Raw genomic sequence first — 25,329 nt, 5'->3', positions numbered from 1 at the left:
GTCGTTGTCGGCGTGAAGATTTTCATCTGTTGCAAAGACAAGGATACCCCAGTCGTTGTCGGCGTGAAGATTTTCATCTGTTGCAAAGACAAGGATACCCCAGTCGTTGTCCGCGTGAAGATTTTCATCTGTTGCAAAGACAAGGATACCCCAGTCGTTGTCGGCGTGAAGATTTTCATCTGTTGCAAAGACAAGGATACCCCAGTCGTTGTCGGCGTGAAGATTTTCATCTGTTGCAAAGACAAGGATACCCCAGTCGTTGTCGGCGTGAAGATTTTCATCTGTTGCAAAGACAAGGATACCCCAGTCGTTGTCGGCGTGAAGATTTTCATCTGTTGCAAAGACAAGGATACCCCAGTCGTTGTCGGCGTGAAGATTTTCATCTGTTGCAAAGACAAGGATACCCCAGTCGTTGTCGGCGTGAAGATTTTCATCTGTTGCAAAGACAAGGATACCCCAGTCGTTGTCGGCGTGAAGATTTTCATCTGTTGCAAAGACAAGGATACCCCAGTCGTTGTCGGCGTGAAGATTTTCATCTGTTGCAAAGACAAGGATACCCCAGTCGTTGTCGGCGTGAAGATTTTCATCTGTTGCAAAGACAAGGATACCCCAGTCGTTGTCGGCGTGAAGATTTTCATCTGTTGCAAAGACAAGGATACCCCAGTCGTTGTCGGCGTGAAGATTTTCATCTGTTGCAAAGACAAGGATACCCCAGTCGTTGTCGGCGTGAAGATTTTCATCTGTTGCAAAGACAAGGATACCCCAGTCGTTGTCGGCGTGAAGATTTTCATCTGTTGCAAAGACAAGGATACCCCAGTCGTTGTCGGCGTGAAGATTTTCATCTGTTGCAAAGACAAGGATACCCCAGTCGTTGTCGGCGTGAAGATTTTCATCTGTTGCAAAGACAAGGATACCCCAGTCGTTGTCGGCGTGAAGATTTTCATCTGTTGCAAAGACAAGGATACCCCAGTCGTTGTCGGCGTGAAGATTTTCATCTGTTGCAAAGACAAGGATACCCCAGTCGTTGTCGGCGTGCAGCAGAAATCTTTCCTGATGTCCAAGTCTCTGACCATATTATACCTTGCACATGCACGTCATCCAACGTTGCCGGGATTGCTGGGAGTGTCGCAGATCTGGCTCTTTGCATTGTTGATCGGACCCCTTGAAATGAGAGAAGGCTTAGTCTGTCACGTCCACCTTGACGGCGTACTCTGACCACCTCAGCATTGTACACACAAAACGATGGCTGGGATGGATCATGCATCACCTCATCGACAAGACGTTGTCTCATGATGCCTCTTTCAATCCGCTCAGTTTCCATGGGGTGACAGTGTTGTTCAGCCGTAAAACTCGGATGTTGTTTTCCACACCGTCCGCCAATTCGACAATATTGGTAGTCAACTTTGCTCTACAATTCTTGTTCGAGCAGCGCCAATGAGTATTATCACCTCTGTTCTGGTGTTTATGAAAACGGAAGCTTCTGAAAATCAAAATATTCCCCCCTCTGTCACCTAGTTCTTACAAGATGCGCTTCATCCATTTTGAACAGAGAAATCTGCTTGCTTGCCGCTTGGCAATAAGTGGAAGTGCCTAAGCTTCAGATTGACCGTCTTGGGCTTCTATAGCCCTTATAACCTGAATTTCTCTATAAGTAAGGCTCTATATAATGTACTTGCAGAAAGAGTAGTCAGCTCCTTCCACTGAAAACCCAAGCTTTGTCAGTAGACTAGCTACCAACAAACAGGCCAGGAGACAGGATGAATAAAAGAATAGATCCGTTGCGTATTGCAACGGAATGCAGTAACTTCTGTAGGCGCCCTGTAGGCCTACCGCTTTTTGGCTTTTTGGGAAATGACGGGCAGTTTGGAGACATTGTTGGCGGGAAAAGTACACACCCAAGTACACACCCCACACAGAGTTTACCCCATTTCAGATTTCTAGAAATTTCAAAGTTCCCCCAATACAGAAATGTTATTTGCCAAAATATGTCATGTGACATGACATGACACATGACATGACATGACATATGACATAACATATTAGACCTGGGGGAACATAGACCTGGGGGAACATAGACCTGGGGGAACATCGGGTGCCTCCCGTAAGTTTTATGTTGCATGTTGGATGATCGTGACTAGACATTGTTTAGAGGCCACTTGTTTTGGATGTACTAGAATAACCATTTCAGAACTTCTTGTTTGTAATCATTTTCTTTGTAAGTACAGTAAAAGTTCAGAACTAACTCTTGTTTTGGTATGGCCTGTGTTGTGTTCATACAACAGAATAAATAAAAGACAATATCTGCCTCATTCTGAGAAGAGAAGAATCAGTACAGTGCACAGTTTACAAACTTCAAAAATGTGTGAAAATTCGGTCTTTAATCAGGGGATGTTGACAGATGTGTTCCGCTGTACAGATGTGAAATGTTCGGTCTTAAATCAGGGGATGTTGACAGATGTGTTCCACTGTACAGATGTGAAATAATGTTCGGTCTTTAATCAGGGGATGTTGACAGATGTGTTCCGCTGTACAGATGTGAAATGTTCGGTCTTTAATCAGGGGATGTTGACAGATGTGTTCCCCTGTACAGATGTGAAATAATGTTCGGTCTTTAATCAGGGGATGTTGACAGATGTGTTCCCCTGTACAGATGTGAAATGTTCGGTCTTTAATCAGGGGATGTTGACAGATGTGTTCCCCTGTACAGATGTGAAATAATGTTCGGTCTTTAATCAGGGGATGTTGACAGATGTGTTCCGCTGTACAGATGTGAAATGTTCGGTCTTTAATCAGGGGATGTTGACAGATGTGTTCCACTGTACAGATGTGAAATGTTCGCTGCAGTGAATGAAAACTGTTTTAACAATGATCCAACTCTCACATGTATTTTAACAATGATCCAACTCTCACATGTATTGCAGAAGCTTACGATCATCGTGTAGCAGAACAGACGTGAACTTTGTGACAGATGAATTGTGATGGAGTTGTGTATAGTGTGATTTGAACTGTGTGTTGTTTTTATGCAGGAACCGCGTGGCCCCGGCCTCCCCCAGCAAGCGAGACACGGAGGATGTCGCTCAGCACACACAGTGAGTGCTCTGTCACCTTGACCTTTACTCCGATGTCCTTGAAGCTAGTGCTTTGAAACTTTGCTGACTTCTAAGGTTTGATGTCTTCCAGACATACTGCAGGCTTTGTTGACCCATATCAAGGTGGGGTGGAGTTCCGATCGAAAAAAGGGAAACTATCATTTATTTCAACATTTTGAAAGCTGCAGCTTCGAAACTTCAACGTCTTCTAGGGTTTGATAACTTTATGACCTGAGGCAAGCTTGGTTGACCCTCTTAGAATGTCAAGGTCGCAGCAGGGTCATGTTTGGGCAAAAGTGTAACAAATTCTCCTTTTCTCAGATGGTTTTGAGGCTATGTTTTAATTGTTGTGTGTGTTGTTTGCCAGAGGGCGGGGAGGAGCCGTGACGGAGGTGGAGGAGGTGCGAGGACTGAGCCTGGCCCCCCGGCCTGGAGGTGAGTACAGAGAACAGTGTTTCAACCTGCTAGTGTTACTGTCCCTAGAGGACTGAGCCTGGCCCCCCGGCCTGGAGGTGATCGAGTACAGGGAACAGTGTTTCAACCTGCTAGTGTTACTGTCGCTAGAGGACTGAGCCTGGCCCCCCGGCCTGGAGGTGAGTACAGGGAACAGTGTTTCAACCTGCTAGTGTTACTGTCGCTAGAGGACTGAGCCTGGCCCCCCGGCCTGGAGGTGATCGAGTACAGGGAACAGTGTTTCAACCTGCTAGTGTTACTGTCCCTAGAGGACTGAGCCTGGCCCCCCGGCCTGGAGGTGATCGAGTACAGGGAACAGTGTTTCAACCTGCTAGTGTTACTGTCCCTAGAGGACTGAGCCTGGCCCCCCGGCCTGGAGGTGAGTACAGAGAACAGTGTTTCAACCTGCTAGTGTTACTGTCCCTAGAGGACTGAGCCTGGCCCCCCCGGCCTGGAGGTGATCGAGTACAGGGAACAGTGTTTCAACCTGCTAGTGTTACTGTCCCTAGAGGACTGAGCCTGGCCCCCCGGCCTGGAAGTGAGTACAGGGAACAGTGTTTCAACCTGCTAGTGTTACTGTCCCTAGAGGACTGAGCCTGGCCCCCCCGGCCTGGAGGTGATCGAGTACAGGGAACAGTGTTTCAACCTGCTTGTGTTACTGTCCCTAGAGGACTGAGCCTGGCCCCCCGGCCTGGAGGTGATCGAGTACAGGGAACAGTGTTTCAACCTGCTAGTGTTACTGTCGCTAGAGGACTGAGCCTGGCCCCCCGGCCTGGAGGTGATCGAGTACAGGGAACAGTGTTTCAACCTGCTAGTGTTACTGTCCCTAGAGGACTGAGCCTGGCCCCCCGGCCTGGAGGTGATCGAGTACAGGGAACAGTGTTTCAACCTGCTAGTGTTACTGTCACTAGAGGACTGAGCCTGGCCCCCCGGCCTGGAGGTGATCGAGTACAGGGAACAGTGTTTCAACCTGCTAGTGTTACTGTCCCTAGAGGACTGAGCCTGGCCCCCCGGCCTGGAGGTGATCGAGTACAGGGAACAGTGTTTCAACCTGCTAGTGTTACTGTCCCTAGAGGACTGAGCCTGGCCCCCCGGCCTGGAGGTGATCGAGTACAGGGAACAGTGTTTCAACCTGCTAGTGTTACTGTCCCTAGAGGACTGAGCCTGGCCCCCCGGCCTGGAGGTGATCGAGTACAGGGAACAGTGTTTCAACCTGCTAGTGTTACTGTCCCTAGAGGACTGAGCCTGGCCCCCCGGCCTGGAGGTGAGTACAGAGAACAGTGTTTCAACCTGCTAGTGTTACTGTCCCTAGAGGACTGAGCCTGGCCCCCCGGCCTGGAGGTGAGTACAGGGAACAGTGTTTCAACCTGCTAGTGTTACTGTCCCTAGAGGACTGAGCCTGGCCCCCCGGCCTGGAGGTGATCGAGTACAGAGAACAGTGTTTCAACCTGCTAGTGTTACTGTCCCTAGAGGACTGAGCCTGGCCCCCCGGCCTGGAGGTGATCGAGTACAGGGAACAGTGTTTCAACCTGCTAGTGTTACTGTCACTAGAGGACTGAGCCTGGCCCCCCGGCCTGGAGGTGATCGAGTACAGGGAACAGTGTTTCAACCTGCTAGTGTTACTGTCGCTAGAGGACTGAGCCTGGCCCCCCGGCCTGGAGGTGATCGAGTACAGAGAACAGTGTTTCAACCTGCTTGTGTTACTGTCACTAGAGGACTGAGCCTGGCCCCCCGGCCTGGAGGTGATCGAGTACAGGGAACAGTGTTTCAACCTGCTAGTGTTACTGTCCCTAGAGGACTGAGCCTGGCCCCCCGGCCTGGAGGTGATCGAGTACAGGGAACAGTTTTTCAACCTGCTAGTGTTACTGTCCCTAGAGGACTGAGCCTGGCCCCCCGGCCTGGAGGTGATCGAGTACAGGGAACAGTGTTTCAACCTGCTAGTGTTACTGTCCCTAGAGGACTGAGCCTGGCCCCCCGGCCTGGAGGTGATCGAGTACAGGGAACAGTGTTTCAACCTGCTAGTGTTACTGTCACTAGAGGACTGAGCCTGGCCCCCCGGCCTGGAGGTGATCGAGTACAGGGAACAGTGTTTCAACCTGCTAGTGTTACTGTCCCTAGAGGACTGAGCCTGGCCCCCCGGCCTGGAGGTGATCGAGTACAGGGAACAGTGTTTCAACCTGCTAGTGTTACTGTCCCTAGAGGACTGAGCCTGGCCCCCCGGCCTGGAGGTGATCGAGTACAGGGAACAGTGTTTCAACCTGCTAGTGTTACTGTCACTAGAGGACTGAGCCTGGCCCCCCGGCCTGGAGGTGATCGAGTACAGGGAACAGTGTTTCAACCTGCTAGTGTTACTGTCCCTAGAGGACTGAGCCTGGCCCCCCGGCCTGGAGGTGATCGAGTACAGAGAACAGTGTTTCAACCTGCTAGTGTTACTGTCGCTAGAGGACTGAGCCTGGCCCCCCGGCCTGGAGGTGATCGAGTACAGGGAACAGTGTTTCAACCTGCTAGTGTTACTGTCCCTAGAGGACTGAGCCTGGCCCCCCGGCCTGGAGGTGATCGAGTACAGGGAACAGTGTTTCAACCTGCTAGTGTTACTGTCGCTAGAGGACTGAGCCTGGCCCCCCGGCCTGGAGGTGATCGAGTACAGAGAACAGTGTTTCAACCTGCTAGTGTTACTGTCCCTAGAGGACTGAGCCTGGCCCCCCGGCCTGGAGGTGAGTACAGGGAACAGTGTTTCAACCTGCTAGTGTTACTGTCCCTAGAGGACTGAGCCTGGCCCCCCGGCCTGGAGGTGATCGAGTACAGAGAACAGTGTTTCAACCTGCTAGTGTTACTGTCCCTAGAGGACTGAGCCTGGCCCCCCGGCCTGGAGGTGATCGAGTACAGGGAACAGTGTTTCAACCTGCTAGTGTTACTGTCACTAGAGGACTGAGCCTGGCCCCCCGGCCTGGAGGTGATCGAGTACAGGGAACAGTGTTTCAACCTGCTAGTGTTACTGTCCCTAGAGGACTGAGCCTGGCCCCCCGGCCTGGAGGTGATCGAGTACAGGGAACAGTGTTTCAACCTGCTTGTGTTACTGTCACTAGAGGACTGAGCCTGGCCCCCCGGCCTGGAGGTGATCGAGTACAGGGAACAGTGTTTCAACCTGCTAGTGTTACTGTCCCTAGAGGACTGAGCCTGGCCCCCCGGCCTGGAGGTGATCGAGTACAGGGAACAGTGTTTCAACCTGCTAGTGTTACTGTCCCTAGAGGACTGAGCCTGGCCCCCCGGCCTGGAGGTGATCGAGTACAGGGAACAGTGTTTCAACCTGCTAGTGTTACTGTCCCTAGAGGACTGAGCCTGGCCCCCCGGCCTGGAGGTGATCGAGTACAGGGAACAGTGTTTCAACCTGCTAGTGTTACTGTCACTAGAGGACTGAGCCTGGCCCCCCGGCCTGGAGGTGATCGAGTACAGGGAACAGTGTTTCAACCTGCTAGTGTTACTGTCCCTAGAGGACTGAGCCTGGCCCCCCGGCCTGGAGGTGAGTACAGGGAACAGTGTTTCAACCTGCTAGTGTTACTGTCGCTAGAGGACTGAGCCTGGCCCCCCGGCCTGGAGGTGATCGAGTACAGGGAACAGTGTTTCAACCTGCTAGTGTTACTGTCCCTAGAGGACTGAGCCTGGCCCCCCGGCCTGGAGGTGATCGAGTACAGGGAACAGTGTTTCAACCTGCTAGTGTTACTGTCCCTAGAGGACTGAGCCTGGCCCCCCGGCCTGGAGGTGAGTACAGGGAACAGTGTTTCAACCTGCTAGTGTTACTGTCGCTAGAGGACTGAGCCTGGCCCCCCGGCCTGGAGGTGATCGAGTACAGGGAACAGTGTTTCAACCTGCTAGTGTTACTGTCCCTAGAGGACTGAGCCTGGCCCCCCGGCCTGGAGGTGATCGAGTACAGGGAACAGTGTTTCAACCTGCTAGTGTTACTGTCCCTAGAGGACTGAGCCTGGACCCCCGGCCTGGAGGTGATCGAGTACAGGGAACAGTGTTTCAACCTGCTAGTGTTACTGTCCCTAGAGGACTGAGCCTGGCCCCCCGGCCTGGAGGTGAGTACAGGGAACAGTGTTTCAACCTGCTAGTGTTACTGTCGCTAGAGGACTGAGCCTGGCCCCCCGGCCTGGAGGTGAGTACAGGGAACAGTGTTTCAACCTGCTAGTGTTACTGTCCCTAGAGGACTGAGCCTGGCCCCCCGGCCTGGAGGTGAGTACAGGGAACAGTGTTTCAACCTGCTAGTGTTACTGTCACTAGAGGACTGAGCCTGGCCCCCCGGCCTGGAGGTGAGTACAGGGAACAGTGTTTCAACCTGCTAGTGTTACTGTCCCTAGAGGACTGAGCCTGGCCCCCCGGCCTGGAGGTGAGTACAGGGAACAGTGTTTCAACCTGCTAGTGTTACTGTCCCTAGAGGACTGAGCCTGGACCCCCGGCCTGGAGGTGATCGAGTACAGGGAACAGTGTTTCAACCTGCTAGTGTTACTGTCCCTAGAGGACTGAGCCTGGCCCCCCGGCCTGGAGGTGATCGAGTACAGGGAACAGTGTTTCAACCTGCTAGTGTTACTGTCCCTAGAGGACTGAGCCTGGCCCCCCGGCCTGGAGGTGATCGAGTACAGAGAACAGTGTTTCAACCTGCTAGTGTTACTGTCCCTAGAGGACTGAGCCTGGCCCCCCGGCCTGGAGGTGATCGAGTACAGGGAACAGTGTTTCAACCTGCTAGTGTTACTGTCCCTAGAGGACTGAGCCTGGCCCCCCGGCCTGGAGGTGAGTACAGGGAACAGTGTTTCAACCTGCTAGTGTTACTGTCCCTAGAGGACTGAGCCTGGCCCCCCGGCCTGGAGGTGAGTACAGAGAACAGTGTTTCAACCTGCTAGTGTTACTGTCCCTAGAGGACTGAGCCTGGCCCCCCGGCCTGGAGGTGATCGAGTACAGAGAACAGTGTTTCAACCTGCTAGTGTTACTGTCCCTAGAGGACTGAGCCTGGCCCCCCGGCCTGGAGGTGATCGAGTACAGGGAACAGTGTTTCAACCTGCTTGTGTTACTGTCCCTAGAGGACTGAGCCTGGCCCCCCGGCCTGGAGGTGATCGAGTACAGGGAACAGTGTTTCAACCTGCTAGTGTTACTGTCGCTAGAGGACTGAGCCTGGCCCCCCGGCCTGGAGGTGATCGAGTACAGAGAACAGTGTTTCAACCTGCTAGTGTTACTGTCCCTATATAAAGGGCAGTCCTTCTCGTGTTTGCCTCATCGTCTCAGACCAAGCCTCCACCTGGTTACATGCAGCTAGTGAAGATCAACAGCCCGACTGCTGGCTGGCTGGGACTGGACATTGCATAGACCAAGCCTCCACCTGGTTACATGCAGCTAGTGAAGATCAACAGCCCGACTGCTGGCTGGCTGGGACTGGACATTGCATAGACCAAGCCTCCACCTGGTTGCATGCAGCTAGTGAAGATCAACACCCCGACTGCTGGCTGGGACTGGACATTGCATAGACCAAGCCTCCACCTGGTTACATGCAGCTAGTGAAGATCAACACCCAGACCAAGCCTCCACCTGGTTACATGCAGCTAGTGAAGATCAACACCCAGACCAAGCCTCCACCTGGTTACATGCAGCTAGTGAAGATCAACAGCCCGACTGCTGGCTGGGACTGGACATTGCATAGACCAAGCCTCCACCTGGTTACATGCAGCTAGTAAAGATCAACAGCCCGACTGCTGGCTGGGACTGGACATTGCATAGACCAAGCCTCCACCTGGTTACATGCAGCTAGTGAAGATCAACACCCAGACCAAGCCTCCACCTGGTTACATGCAGCTAGTGAAGATCAACACCCCGACTGCTGGCTGGCTGGGACTGGACATTGCATAGACCAAGCCTCCACCTGGTTACATGCAGCTAGTGAAGATCAACACCCCGACTGCTGGCTGGCTGGGACTGGACATTGCATAGACCAAGCCTCCACCTGGTTACATGCAGCTAGTGAAGATCAACACCCAGACCAAGCCTCCACCTGGTTACATGCAGCTAGTGAAGATCAACACCCAGACCAAGCCTCCACCTGGTTACATGCAGCTAGTGAAGATCAACACCCCGACTGCTGGCTGGGACTGGACATTGCATAGACCAAGCCTCCACCTGGTTACATGCAGCTAGTGAAGATCAACACCCCGACTGCTGGCTGGCTGGAACTGGAACTGGAAATGAAATAACTCGTGAAAAGCCATTGTGTTGACAGTTTATGTGTAGTTAGCATTGTTCATTGACTGTGTGAGTACATTCATTATTACGATTGTTATTTTAATTTCAATTTCAGTTCAACCAAGCAAGCAGTCAGGGTGTTGATTTTCAAAAGCTGAAATAACTTGTGAAAATTAAACCATCGTGTTGACAGTATTTATATAGTTAAGATTGTGCCTTGACCGTGTGAGGACAAATTGACGATGCTTTCTTGCCTGTGTGATGACATAATGATGACGATTGTGCCCTGACTGTTGACAGAGAAGCTGCACACGCCCCTGCATGTGGAGAGGACGTACGGGGACTATGACCGTGACGGGCTGGTCACCTGGAGTCCATACAGAGCCTCAGACCAGTCTGCCCGCATCGTGCTACCTGAGGTGCAGGTGAGGGGTTGGGACAGTCATTCTAAGGGTGCCCGTCAGAGGGGCGGGGACAGTCATTCTAAGGGTGCCCGTCAGAGGGGCGGGGACAGTCATTCTAAGGGTGCCCGTCAGAGGGGCGGGGACAGTCATTCTAAGGGTGCCCGTCAGAGGGGCGGGGACAGTCTTTCTAAGGGTGCCCGTCAGAGGGGCGGGGACAGTCATTCTAAGGGTGCCCGTCAGAGGGGCCGGGACAGTCATTCTAAGGGTGCCCGTCAGAGGGGCGGGGACAGTCTTTCTAAGGGTGCCCGTCAGAGGGGCGGGGACAGTCATTCTAAGGGTGCCCGTCAGAGGGGCGGGGACAGTCATTCTAAGGGTGCCCGTCAGAGGGGCGGGGACAGTCTTTCTAAGGGTGCCCGTCAGAGGGGCGGGGACAGTCATTCTAAGGGTGCCCGTCAGAGGGGCGGGGACAGTCATTCTAAGGGTGCCCGTCAGAGGGGTTGGGACAGTCTTTCTAAGGGTGCCCGTCAGAGGGGCGGGGACAGTCTTTCTAAGGGTGCCCGTCAGAGGGGCGGGGACAGTCATTCTAAGGGTGCCCGTCAGAGGGGTTGGGACAGTCTTTCTAAGGGTGCCCGTCAGAGGGGTTGGGACAGTCATTCTAAGGGTGCCCGTCAGAGGGGCGGGGACAGTCATTCTAAGGGTGCATATGCCAAGTCTGACATCTCTGAATATTGTTTGAGTTACTTACACAAGGGCAAATTTCAAAATTCAGATGAATATAAGTCAATACCTGTGAAGTGCCTGAACACTGGTGTAATTTTCTGTATTCATGCTACATGCATATCCACGTGTACATGTGAGCTGTGCGGTTTAAAAATATATATGTGTAAAGGTGTTAGACAACTAGTTGCTAAATAAATAGTGGTGTCAGTGCAGGGTATCTGTTTTTAAAACTCTCATTCTCCTAAGAGACAGAATATGATGGTTTGGCAGGACAACCACCAAGAACCAGCCACCAGTACCTTAAAGACGCTGATTAAGCTTGTCTTGTGTGCAGACACACGACCCAAAAGCCCCCAAACAAGAGAAGACGCAGACCACGACCTTCACAGAGTCGGCCGCCCCAGGCAGCGGGTCAGATGGTTACTACACCACGCAGCCAGGCCAGCCCATCTTCATCCGCACACACAACGCGCCGCAGACCGCTGGGCCGCCTCCTGCCGGCAAAGACCGAGACAGTGGCAGTAGTGTCAAGCCCGCTTCACGTTTCTACAGCACGGAGAGGGAGGGCGACTACACGCCGTACCCTGGCCTGGAGGCGTACGAACAGATGCTGGCTGAAAACACCACCACCGCTCACTTGACAGCCGCCTCAACCACTCAGCGTCGCGACTCAGCTGGAGTCCCCGTCCCGGAAAGACCGCCCTCCGCCAACGGAGAGGAGTCGCACGCTAGGTACTCCGGTGGTGTTCTGTCCGTGATGGAGAGGCCGCCATCACAAAACGGGGACGACGATGATGACCTGTTTGAAGCCCCGCCCCCCAAGCACCAGCCGCCGTCACGCAACATCGGCAGCACTGACGAGCGAGACGTCATCGCGTCCAGCATGCAGACCGGGGCTTCCCCCAAAGACCTGGTGGACACCATTCGCCGCGAGCTGCAGTCAGTGTCCGGCAAGATGGCCACAGGGGAACTGACCGCACACAGCACGGCGGGAGGGGAAGTCAAGCGGACACGGGCCTCCACTAACGGAGAAGCCAACGGACACGGCGGTGTGGTAAGGGACTCAAACGGCGGTGTGGTAAGGGACCCTAACGGACATATCAGCAGTGCCACCAGGGAAACCAAGCCGGTGAAGAAACCTCGCAAGAGCAGCTACCTGGATACCAACTGAAGGTTTTGAGACCACAGTGAAAATGTCTGCGCTCATTTAGAGTGAGAAAGTACTTTAGGACAAATTTTGAAATTTATATGAATAAACTAATGCCTGAGGTGTGTGTGTGTGTGTGTGTGTGTGTGTGTGTGTGTGTGTGTGTGTGTGTGTGTGTGTGTGTGTGTGTGTGATGAAAGCCACAGCGGTGGATGTTAAAACAGAATGTGAACTGTAGTACACATGCTATTGTGCGTTGCAGAGTGTGTAGGGCGAGGACCAACCACTGTCCTCAACAGACTGTACTGTAATGTGCCACACTTGCTATTTAGAGAATGGAAGTTCTTCTGTAATGCTGTTGAGCCTGGTTAATCTTATGATTGAAGACAGAGGTGTGTGTGTGTGTGTGTGTGTGTGTGTGTTATTTTATAATGTATTCAGAATTCAATGTACATTTATAATAATTGTACATACTGTAGATACATGTATGTTGACAGTGTAGACAGTAGATTTGATACGTGTACAAACGGACATTGTTGCCTGCCCCACATCACTTACGTGGGGTTCAGCAATCTCACATTCACCCCAATGGGATGCAAAGTAATTCAGGCAATTTTAAACCTAAAAAAATGGTAGCGAAGAAACTACTATGCGTTCTCTGAAATTATAAATGGATTGTGCTCAAACCTAAAGTAGTTATGAATGAAACCTATAGGAATTATAAATGGATTGTGCTAAAACCTAAAGTAGTTATAAATTAAACCTATAAGAATAAAATGAAACCTATAGGAATTATAAATGGATTGTGCTAAAACCTAAAGTAGTTATAAATTAAACCTATAAGAATAAAATAAAAAACGCTCGCGCTGGACCCGAGTACTCTTCAGACTGGCTCGCTCCCCCAGTATGAAAGTTTTTGTCTTGTGCACGTGGATTAAAATGTGTTGTACGTGCAGGGATTTCAAAATGCAAATAAGATAGGGAACCTGTAGGAATCCTGTATGAATGCATTAAGAAAGCCTATATGATTCCTATAACTTTCATTCTATTCTTATAGGTTTCATCAATAATTCCTTTAGTTTTAAGCACACTCCTTTTATAATTTCTATAGGTTTCATTTTATTCTTATAGGTTTCATTTTATCCCCGAGTACGCAGTACTAGGGTCCAGCAGACTTTAAGTGTGTGTGTGTGTGTGTGTGTGTGTGTGTGTGTGTCTGTCTGTCTGTCTCGACTTAACAGCTTATTGCTGGGAAACTACTGGGCGCAGTTCGTTCAAAAGTTGATACACTAACTTGATAATAGGTCCGATTGATCGTATTAAACTTCATAATGTTACCTGGGACCTAAATGCGATATAATTCACAAAAACGACTCTTGGCGGTGGGCGGAATTGGCGGTGGGATAGAACTGCCGTGCGGCTCATAGAAGAGCCAAACCAGCGACACCAGGCTTTGCGTGCGTGTGCCACTGAGATCTACAGGTTTCTTAGGTCAAATCTACAACAATTCAAAGCAGTTTTTCTACAGGAGATCTATAGGTTTCTTACGTCAAATCTGCAACAATTCAAAGCAGTTTTTCTACAGGAGATCTATAGGTTTCTTACGTCAAATCTGCAACAATTCAAAGCAGTTTTCCTACAGGAGATCTATAGGTTTCTTACGTCAAATCTACAGCAGTTCAAAGCAGTTTTCCTATAGGAGAATTATATGTTCATTTCGTAAGGGGATGGATAATGTTGCTTTGTTCACTGGTTATATCTGTAATGCAGCTTTGTTGGAGTGAGACAACGTTATTGGAGTGAGAAAGCTGTGTTGGAGTGAGACAGCTTTGTTGGAGTGAGACAGCGTTATTGGAGTGAGAAAGCTGTGTTGGAGTGAGACAGCTTTGTTGGAGTGAGACAGCTTTGTTGGAGTGAGAAAGCTTTGTTGGAGTGAGACAGCTTTGTTGGAGTGAGACAGCTTTGTTGGAGTGAGACAGCTTTGTTGGAGTGAGACAGCTTTGTTGGAGTGAGACAGCGTTATTGGAGTGAGAAAGCTGTGTTGGAGTGAGACAGCGTTATTGGAGTGAGAAAGCTGTGTTGGAGTGAGAAAGCTTTGTTGGAGTGAGAAAGCTTTGTTTGAGTGAGACAGCTTTGTTGGAGTGAGACAGCTTTGTTGGAGTGAGAAGGCTGTGTTGGAGTGAGAAAGCTTTGTTGGAGTAAGACAGCTTTGTTGGAGTGAGAAAGCTTTGTTGGAGTGAGAAGGCTGTGTTGGAGTGAGAAAGCTTTGTTGGAGTGAGACAGCTTTGTTGAATACTTGCAGTGTTCTTGACATGTCTTCTTCACACTTGTCTCTGAACATTTCGCTGGTCACACTTTAAGTTAGCAATACTGGCAATACTGGTAAAGCAGCTTCTTTTTGTTACCTGAGATTGGTTATTGTTGAAGGGGGGGGGGGGGGGGGGGTGCTGTGTATTCTTGCTCATGTTGTGTGTATGCTGTGTTGTTTATGATACAAACCCAGTGATACGAAATATAGGTACTATTGTGTTTGTTGGCTCCATTTTATGGTACATATTTGAACATACATATCTATCTGGTAGAATGTGTGTGTGTCTGTGTGTGTGCGTACGTGCATGCGTGTGTGTGTGTGTGGTTGGTATTGTGGAACCCACTGCATCATGAAGTAGCTGGTTTATATGGTGTAATATTTTTGATGCCATAAATTGTGTTTGCTATGAGCTGGAAATGAACTACAAATAATTGTTAAGGAGACCAAAAAAATGACTTGAAAAAAGTAAAATATAATGCTTGTGTGTCAAATTGTTGGTCATTCACTGTCTTTCACAAACAACGTGTCCCACTGTCTATGCACTGTTGATAGAGCATCCAGGACAAGATTGCTATTTGTTAACCAAGTGAGACTGTAAAGAAAAACTCTGTAAGTGAAAATAGTAGTGTTCAGCCGCAACATTGAACCTATTTTCTGCCCGGGTTTTAGTCACATGTTTAATGTACGCAAACTGTGTAAACTGCTTATTTAAGTTATATTTCTTTCTTGTTTATTTGGAGTGTGCTGAAACTGTATTGTGTGACCGAGTTCTTATCGATTGAGAAATACAGCTGAAGGATTGGGTATCAAGGTTCTGGTGTGTGTGTGTGTGTGTGTGTGTGTGTGTGTGTGGGGGTGTGTGTGTGTGAGTGTGTGTCTGCGTGTTTGTTTCTGTCTGCCTTTGTGTGTGTCTACCTAATGGTTTGTCTCACTCTGTCAATCCGGTTTCTCCCAAAAGACAACCACAATCAATAGTACACACACTGACACACACTAACGCACACATACGCAAGCATGCGTTTTCACACACACACACACACTCACGCACGCGCATGCACACACACACACACACACACACACTGACACACACACTCAGAAACACACACATACACACACACACACACATAAAATAAATATAGAATAGTGTCCGAGGTCAGTTAGGGGTAATCGACATTTGTGAATGACGAATAGGCCTAATAACCGCATTGAGGACACAATGATGATAATGCGACAATTACTGTGTGCTGTGAAAGAAGCAACTGGGCTGCCGGGCCACAGGCAATAGTCAGTGGACGGGTTGCACTTTAAGTGTCAGCCCCTCCCCCCCCCTCTTCTCTCATGCTCCTCAAGCTCTGTAACCTTTGCTCTCGATAGTCGGAGTAATCGCTTTTAATGTTGCCAATTGTCTGGGTCCAGCAAGCTGTTGGAGGGGCTGGAATGAAGTGCTGTACTGTACACTGCGCACAACGTCATGCGCAGGCTTTGAACACTCGTTTTCCGTTAGGACCAAGACTCGTCACAACACAAGTGTTTCTTTAGGAGACAGACAGCTAGACTCTCAGTATTACTTTCAAACTAACACTCGGCACACGCTGTCAAGACACGCGTGAGCTGGCCATGGCGAGGTGTGTGTTGCCCGTGCCTAAGACGTGTGACAGTGGTCGTGACAGTGTCACCACGACGCTACACCCTGTCCTGTCCCCTTTCCCTAGCTCCTCGTCAAGAATGTCGTCGTTGTGGTTGGTGATGGTGATGGTGTGTCTGAAACACGTGACATTACAGGCCAGTCGCCAGCGAGGGGTGTGTCTGAAACAAGTGACATTACAGGCCAGTCGCCAGCGAGAGGTGTGTCTGAAACACGTGACATTACAGGCCAGTCGCCAGCGAGGGGTGTGTCTGAAACACGTGACATTACAGGCCAGTCTCTAGTGAGGGGTGTGTCTGAAACACGTGACATTACAGGCCAGTCGCCAGCGAGGGGTGTGTCTGAAACACGTGACATTACAGGCCAGTCTCTAGTGAGGGGTGTGTCTGAAATACGTGACATTACAGGCCAGTCTCTAGTGAGGGGTGTGTCTGAAACACGTGACATTACAGGCCAGTCTCTGGCGAGGGGTGTGTCTGAAACACGTGACATTACAGGCCAGTCGCCAGCGAGGGGTGTGTCTGAAACACGTGACATTACAGGCCAGTCGCCAGCGAGGGGTGTGTCTGAAACACGTGGACCAGGCGCACGTATAGAAAGCTTGCCTCGGGAAAAACAAGAGTATTCGCTCTGTCACAACCCATGCAAACCCAACAGAGTTATTTCCGGAGTTCGTGTATTGACTACCCGGATGTAGCTTGTTGAAAGCCATCATGCTGAATAATTGGAAGACGGAGAAACACACTATCCGTGTTTCAGGGCCCAACAACTGGCTGACGGCACGGGTGGAGCGGGTTCAGGGGTCAGACTGAATGATTGGTTGACAGAGAAACACACTATCCATGTTACAGGGCACAACAACTGGCTGACGGCACGCTGCGGGTGGAGCGGGTTCAGGGGTCAGACGACGGGCTGTACGAGTGTGTGGTGGAGAACATCCTTGGAGAGGTCAAGGCCGTGGCACGCATCTCTGTGCAAAGTGAGGGACTCCTGCTTGTTGGTGCTCGTTAACTGTCAGTCAGTCAGTCTGTCTGTCTGTCTGTCTGTCTGTCTGCCTGTCTTGTCTGTCTGTTTGTCTGTCTGTCTGTCTGTCTGTCTGTCTGTTTGTCTACCTGTCTGTCTGTCTCTCTGTCAGTGTGTCTGTCTAAACTGTTTGCCTGCTTGTATGTTGTTGTTTTTGTGTCTGTGAAGTTAACGTTGTTATCTGTGCGATTAACCGTATCACCAATCTCAGTGGGTAGAACAGATACCATGTTTCTTAGCAACAGCTGGGAAGACAGAATTGAAGTTCTGGTATAATAATTATATATATGGGGAGGGGATATAGCTCAGTTGGTAGCGCGCTGGATTTGTATTTAGTTGGCCGCTGTCAGCGTGAGTTCGATCCCAGGTTCGGCGGAAATTTATTTCAGAGTCAACTTTGTGTGCAGACTCTCTTCGGTGTCCGAACTCCCCCCCGTGTACACTACATTGGGTGTGCACGTTAAAGATCCCACGATTGACAAAAGGGTCTTTCCTGGCAAAATTGCTTTGGCACAGTTAATAATTGTCTACCTATACCCGTGTGACTTGGAATAATAGGCCGTGAAAGGTAAATATGCGCCGAAATGGCTGCAATTACTGGCCGTATAAAATTTCATCTCACACGGCATCACTGCTGAGCGCCTAGAACTGTACCCACGGAATATGCGCGATATAAGCCTCATTGATTGATTGATTGATAATAATTATATATATGGTATATAATCATATATATGGTATAATAATTATATATATGGTACAGTCAAACACGCTTAAGCCGAACTCGCCCGGGGAATGAAAACTCGTTTCGCTTATCCGAGTTTGTGCATATCCGAGTTCGGATAAGCCAAACCTTTCCCGAAAAATTACCCTGCAGTTCGGCTTAAGCGAGTTTTTGTCAGGATAAGTTGTAAAATCACTTGGAATATTTCTCTCTCTCTCTCTCTCTCTCTCTCTCTCTCTTTCTCTCTCTCTCTCTCTCTTTCTCTGTCTCTGTCTCTCTCTCTTTCTCTCTCTCTCGCTCTCTCTCTCTCTCTCTCTCTCTCTCTCTCTCTCTCTCTCTCTTTCTCTATCTCTCTCTCTCTCTCTCTCGCTATCAGAGATGCAACGATTATGCATATAACTGCTTGCAGATTTGCGTGTGAAAGGGCATGTGAAGGGATAGATGGAGTGATGAATAGATGGATGACGGATGAATGGTTGGACAGTCAGACGGTTGATTAGATGGATGGAGGACAGAGGGACACGAGATGGATAGAAGGATGGATGGCTGGCTGGCTGGATGGATGGATGGATGGATGGATGGACGAAAAGAGGACAGAGAGACATGAGTGAAGTGCGACAGAGACTGGATTTTGTGCTGATGCTTACTGTCCTTTTCCAAACGTTTTGCTGTTGTAAATGCCTGTTTCCACTGTCGTCATGTCGACTGTCATTACGATGATGATGATTTATTTTATTATGATTAATATTACAATGATTATTTTTCATGAAGCATGAATGATGAAAATGTGTACACCCCGAATTGAAATGGGCCCAAGGCCCAATCAATAAACCATCCAGACTCTCTCTCTCTCTCTCTCTCTCTCTCTCTCTCTCTCTCTCTCTCTCTCTCTCTCTCTCTCTCTCTCTCTCTCTCTCTGTCTCTCTCTCTCTCTCCCTCTCTCTCTCTCTCTCTCTCTCTCTCTCTCTCTCTGCGTGGTGTGTGTGTGTGTGTGTGTGTGTGTGTGTGTGTGTGTGTGTGTGTGTGTGTGTTTAAATGAATACGATCAAAACAGTGACAAGTTACAAGGGCTTTCTTCAGTGGGGCTTTATCAATACCTCAAAGCCAACTACGCTTTTGTTAAAAGGATTCTAAGTAAATCATAATAAATGTAATGTTTAATAAAACCCTCTCCATTAAAGAAAGAAAAGAAACAAAATTAGACAATTTGTCTCTGTGGTCATAAATCAAGATCAAATCTCCGTAAACATAGATTGTAGGCAAATGTTTTGTTTCGCTGCATGTTTATTGTGGTTTGATCTTCATCACTCGCTCAAAATGAGCACATTGGGGAAGGGCTCTTAATATGGACCGGCTCCAAGGACCTCAAAAGAAAGGTTTTCAGTCGTCCTTGACCGGCTCCTAATCTGGACCACCTCCTGTTCTGACAAACTAACGGTGCTAGAGCGCTCAAAACAATTTCATTGGCTGTATTCACCCTCTCTGGATAACTTGCACATGTCAAAACAGTTGCAGAAACACAAACCTCAAAACCGTTAGGCTTTTTCACTTTTTTTCTCTTTTGGCAGGGTTCACTCTAAATTTGCCGCCTAAAACGGACTCGTTTCTGTCCACAGCCAAAGCTTTTATCACACACAAATTGCCATATATGACAGCTAAGACCGTCAGTTTGTTACATTTTAGCAGTGTTGACCCCAAGTTTCTACTGCAAACAAAAAATAATAGCAAAATCTCAAAGTATGTGTGAGTCCCCCCTAAAATGGACCACCTTCAACAAATCGAAGAAAAAAGCTAAAGGCTATTTTCATTAATTCATTAAGAAGCTTGCTGGAAATAACCTATAACTAGCCCTCGAGATTTCAAAAAAGTATAACAAATAGTCTTTGTTTCGTGGAAGTTGATAATTTCACTTATTTTCACTCTGTTTTGATAAGCTTCTTTAGTTTCTGGTGTGCTTCAAATAATGCCCTCATAAACCCGAAACAGATACATCTAAAGCATATTTTAATTAGTCTGACTTGCACACTAAGTTGTATCATGTTATTATGAAGTATAGGGGGCTTTTTACAGTGATTCGTGAAGGCCGCTTCACTGGTCCATATTAGGCGCCCAGGTTCCTAATATGGACCATTTGTGATTTTTTCTGTACTTAATGTTTGCTGAATGTCTATCAAAGCTATTTCACTCTAATTAGGCCTAACGGTTAACCTAAGAGAGAAAGACTACCAAACACAAAATGAAACTTCTTCGCAAGAAAACAAGCTAGTTATCAGCATGAAACAAAAAGTGGTCCATATTAGGAGCCTTTCCCCTACATTCCTCAGGTAGATTTGCTCTTCACAAAGATCTCTTCTTCTACACGTCATCAGTTTCCCCGCATACTCAAAAACAGGTGACGTGTTCGTTTCCGTAGGATAATTATAGCTGTGACGAAATATGTTTATCTTCCTGACGTGTTTTTCAAGCAAAAAAAACAAAAGTCTCTCCTACAGTGTTTAGAGTTTGGCTTATCTGTCAAAATCACGTTTGAAATGTCCGTGTTTGAGTTAGCTATTTTTTTTTAAAGAGTTTGGCTTATCCGAATTTGAAATAGTCTTACAAAGAGGGGGGTCTGGCGAGGAATTGGTTTTGGTTTCAGATATCCGAGTTTTTTGCTTAAGCGTGTTTCGTTTACGCGAGTGCGGCTGTATAATAATCATATATATGGTATAATAATTTTATATATGGTATAATAATTATATATATGGTATAATAATTATATATATGGTACAATAATTATATATATGGTATAATAATTACATTTGTCAGTAAGTACTGGTGTCACATGACTGATGGGAACCAGTTGATTGGCTAATGGCGATGCGTTTAAATCTGTTAGCGCACTCTTGGAGTGCGCTAGTGCGCTAACTTTTCCACAGAGCGTATTCTTACGCCCTTTGCCAAAGCGAGATTGTACTCTCATCCTCAGAATTAATTAATGACATGTAGCTTATATTCTCCACTTTACAAAAAAATAACCATAAATTTCCTGCGGCTCAAAGCAGAAGTGGTTTTTTCTGACAGATCGCAGGCGCCTGTGCCACAGTGAATCCCACTGATCTAAAAATAGAAGCGGCTGTGTCTCTTCCACAATGGTCTCTTCTCGTTTTGACTTGCAAAGATTCTTCTCATATGCCGTGTTAGTGGCATGTAGCTTATTAACCACATTACCACATGATGAGTTAGTATAAAATTCCCAGCGGCAAACAGAAAACACAAGTGTTATTCCGATAACGTACCAGCTAGACCAGCATTTGGAAGTCGACTCTGTTATAGTAGACTACACTGAAATACGACTGCATCAGTTCGGTAAATGAATGGTTTCCGAATTATTATTTCAAGGCAACAACAATCGGAATCGAAAACGTGTAGGGTTAAGAACGTTCTTACCATGTATAAAACTTATTACCAGCCTGCCTCATGCGTGCAGACGAGCAATTTTTATTTTTGATGTGGGAATGTCGGGTGGAAGGACAAGGATATATAGCACAGGCAGAGGAGCATACAATTAAGACACCAAAGACAGAGGTTGCTTTAACTTATCTTAACTTATCTTTTATTGAAGCAAAATGTAACTAAAAATAACCACTCAGGTAGCTTATCTAAATCAGAAATGTTCCAAAACAGTTTAGCTAAGTCTGGTAGCAACTAGAAACAATGCTATAAGTTATAAAATAGAAACAATAAACAGAACTCTAATACAAGAAATAGCAATGCTTACATAAAACCAGAAATAGCAATTATGAATTATTCTAGTAGCCAAAAATAGGAACTATGAGTTCTGGTATCTACCAGTACCAGAATCAGAAACAATATATGTATTTAGTGTAAAACCAGAAACAATATGTATTTCTGGTGCAAACCAGAAATATAAACTATGAATATGAAACCAGAAAGCAGTGAAAAAGGGTTGTTATTCTGGTAGCAACTATAATGTCTGGTGTGAACCAGAAAGCGGTATAATTAAAAGGCAATATTATTCTGGTAGCAACCAGAAAGCAGTATAATTAAAAAGGCAATATTATTCTGGTAGCAACCAGAAAGCGGTATAATTAAAAAGGCAATATTATTCTGGTAGCAACCAGAAAGCGGTATAATTAAAAAGGCAATATTATTCTGGTAGCAACCAGAAAGCAGTGTAAAGAAAAAGGCACTAAAAAGAAAAGAAAATACAATTATAAACAACATGCCTTCTAAGTCACACATGACATAATACAAAGCATAACCCAAAATGCAATGACTGTAATACTATCAGTTGTCAAAATAATCATGACAAATATAGACAAGTAACAATACAGCCAAAATTCTGCAGACACAGCATTCTCTGAAAGAGAATCCACAGTGAGTTAAACAACTCCACAACAGCTAATGTCAAGGGAAGTAACCAACATCTTCCCTTAGGCCTAAGCCTTGCATAGGAAAATGCTTTACATAAATTAACCAACTGCATGAACCGCAACTGCAAAATAATTGTTATTATTAAGCGTGTTCATCGCCATGAAGACACATCTTCATCGAGTTGAATAATAACGACAAGAATAAGAAAGATAACTCAGGCATGGGGTAAGCGCAAGCTCCCATGCTTCAAAATGAAGCGTTAGACAACAGTCTATTACTTTACAGGGAAGCGCGACTAAATCATATCGCTTTAGATTAAAAGTCTGTTGTGCACCTATGCGACTGCACAAAATGTTAGGTTTTTATCAGTCGCAAAGCTCTTCTGTAGGCAAACACATTTTAAGTGCAAGCGCGACTGCACACAATGTTCAGTTCTATCAGTCGCAAAGTTCTTCTGCAGGCAAGTGCCTTTAAAGTGCAACATGAGAATTAACAGTCAAAATTGTGCATCCTGTAGACAATATCTTCCTATTGTCTGAGATCTTAACTCAGAAGATCTCTATCATTCTCATGCCTGAGTATTTTATTTATTTATTTATTAAGGAGATTTCTATAGCGCATAACTAAAAGCACTATGCGCTTTACAATATCACTAGGTATAAGCACACGCAAACATACTCTGATTAAATAGAACTTAGGCTAACAAGACAATACTAAAAACACTAAACATTTGAGTTCATACAAAAATAGAGAATTAAATTAAATACTGGACAAACAATTAAAAAAAAAGCTTAAGGCCTACACCGACTACAGTGGACTATTTCGAATACAAAAATTTAGTTAACTATAAAAGGCAGTGCATAAAACTCCATAATCCTAAAAAGGTCGATCAAATAAAAAACATAAAAGACTATTTAACTATCATTACTTCGTAAAAAATAATAAACATGGTATACAAAGCTGTAATTTTTAACAACAAATCTAAAAAGATTTTCATGCCATATTGCACAACACATTTTAACACACACCCAACCTCACATAAGCAGACATACACACTTACACACACACACACGCACACACACACACACACACACACACACACACACAAACACACACACACACACACACACACACACACACACACACACACACACACACAATAAATTCAACAAATATTTAAATACATAAAAAAAATTAAATAAGCGTTTAAAACATATTTTACAAACAACAGTAGTACATATTATAGTGTTACTAATGTGAGACTACCCAATAAAAATATTTAACTAGTGAGTTTATTGGAATGCTGGCAGATAAAAACATATCACGAGGCAGGCGTGTGCTTCAGGTATTGTAAGCAGACTTGAAAAGGTGGGTTTTAAGGGACTTTTTGAAAGTGGAAGAGGTTTTACAGTGACGGATGGGGTGGGGAAGTTGATTCCAGAGAGTGGGAGCGGAAAAGGAGAAAGAACGGTCGCCAGTGGTTTTGGTTTTGGTGCGTGGGGTGGAAAGTATTCTGCTGTCAGTGGATGAGCGAAGCTGTCTGGATGGAGTGTAAGGATGCAAGAGTTCAGAAAGATAGACAGGAAAGTGAGGATCAGTGAAAGAGTTGAAGCAGATGTTGGCGGTTTTGTGTATGATGCGGGAAGATATAGGAAGCCAGTGGAGTTGTTGCATAAGTGGTTGTATGTGGTCGTGTTTCTTTGCCCTGAAGATGAGTCTAGCTGCTGTGTTTTGGACTTTCTGAAGTTTGTCTGTGAGGTGCTGGGGAATGCCTGTGAGTAGAGCGTTGCAGTAGTCAAATTTGGAGAGAATGAGAGAGCAGACAAGAGTGTTGGTGGCGTCAAAGGAAAGAAGATGTCTAATGCTGCTGATTTTTCTGATCTCAGTGTATGCAGATCTACAGATGTTCGTGATGTGCTTGTCCATGGAGAGGGTGTCTGTGAAGGTCACTCCAAGGTTTCTAGCAGAGGATGAGAGTTTGATGTCAGAGTTGCCTACAGAGATAGAAGAAGGAACAGAAGGAGGGAGAGGCTTGTTTTTAGGGTGGATGAGGAGGACTTCAGTTTTGTCATCATTTAGTTTTAGTTTGTTGCAGGTCATCCAGCGCTTGACGTCGTCGACACAGTCCTGCACGCGGCGGATGGTGGAATCGAGCTGATCCGGGGGGCAAGAGCCCCGGAGTTGTGTGTCATCTGCAAAGGTTTGACTGGAAACCGAGTGGTGGCTGATGAGAGTTGATAGAGGTTTGGTGTAGAGAATGAAAAGGACTGGCCCGAGGACAGATCCTTGAGGAACTCCTAGTGAAAGGGAGGAAGTTTTGGAAGTGTGGCTGCCTGCTGAGACTGTCTGTGTTCTGTCCGAGAGATAGGATTGAAACCAGGTGAGTGCTGTGCCGGAAAGTCCGAAAGAGAGATGGAGGCGGTCAAGAAGGATCTGATGGTCTATTGTGTCGAAAGCTGCTGAGAGGTCGAGTAGGGTGAGAATGGAGAGATTACCACCATCCATCGCGCGCAGGAGGTCATTCATGACACGAACAAGCGCTGTCTCGGTGCTGTGACCTGCTCGGTAGGCGGACTGTGTGGTAGGAAAGAGGTTGTGAGAGTGAAGATAGTCGGAGAGTTGAGAAAGAACAAGTTTTTCAGTGATCTTGGAGAGGAAGGAGAGGTTGCTGACAGGACGGTAGTTTTTCAGGGTGTTCGGATCAAGGGACGGTTTCTTGAGAAGGGGGAGGACAATGGACTGTTTGAATGTGGGTGGAAAGGTGCCAGAGAGAAGGGAAGAGTTGATGATAGAAGTGATAACAGGCAGAAGTTCATCTAGGCATTCTACAAGCAGTGGGACGGGGATGGGGTCAAGGGCACATGTTTTGGGAGCGGACTTGGTGATGACACCCTTCACCTCATGCTCGGTCACGGGTCTGAATCCAACAAAGGATGACGCCGTCTGTTCCACGTCATCCGTGAACGGCGAGGATGGTGTAGGAGTCGCGCTGTCCAGCTCCTCTCTGATCTTCTGAACCTTGCTCGAGAAAAAGTCAGAGAAGGCGTCAGAAAGATCTTCGGTGGGAATGTCTGTGGGGAGGGTGGAGTCCTTACTCTTCCCAAGGAGACGGTTGCTGGTGCTGAACAGAGCTTTGGTCGACGCACTGGACTCAATCTTAGAGCTCCAGTAGTCTTCCTTGGCCCGCTAAACAAGCTGAGCAACCGCTTCCTTC

General features: G+C 47.3%; 1 pseudogene; it reads left to right on the top strand.

The window, feature by feature from the left end:
- The window catches only part of LOC138970424 (serine-rich adhesin for platelets-like), a 101,866-nt pseudogene extending 86,713 nt beyond the window's left edge, over positions 1 to 15,153 (top strand).
- Positions 15,154 to 25,329: the final 10,176 nt, after the last annotated feature.

Source organism: Littorina saxatilis, linkage group LG7 (assembly GCF_037325665.1).
Source record: "Littorina saxatilis isolate snail1 linkage group LG7, US_GU_Lsax_2.0, whole genome shotgun sequence".
NCBI lineage: Eukaryota > Metazoa > Mollusca > Gastropoda > Littorinimorpha > Littorinidae > Littorina > Littorina saxatilis.
This window is presented reverse-complemented; position numbering and strand designations above follow the sequence as displayed.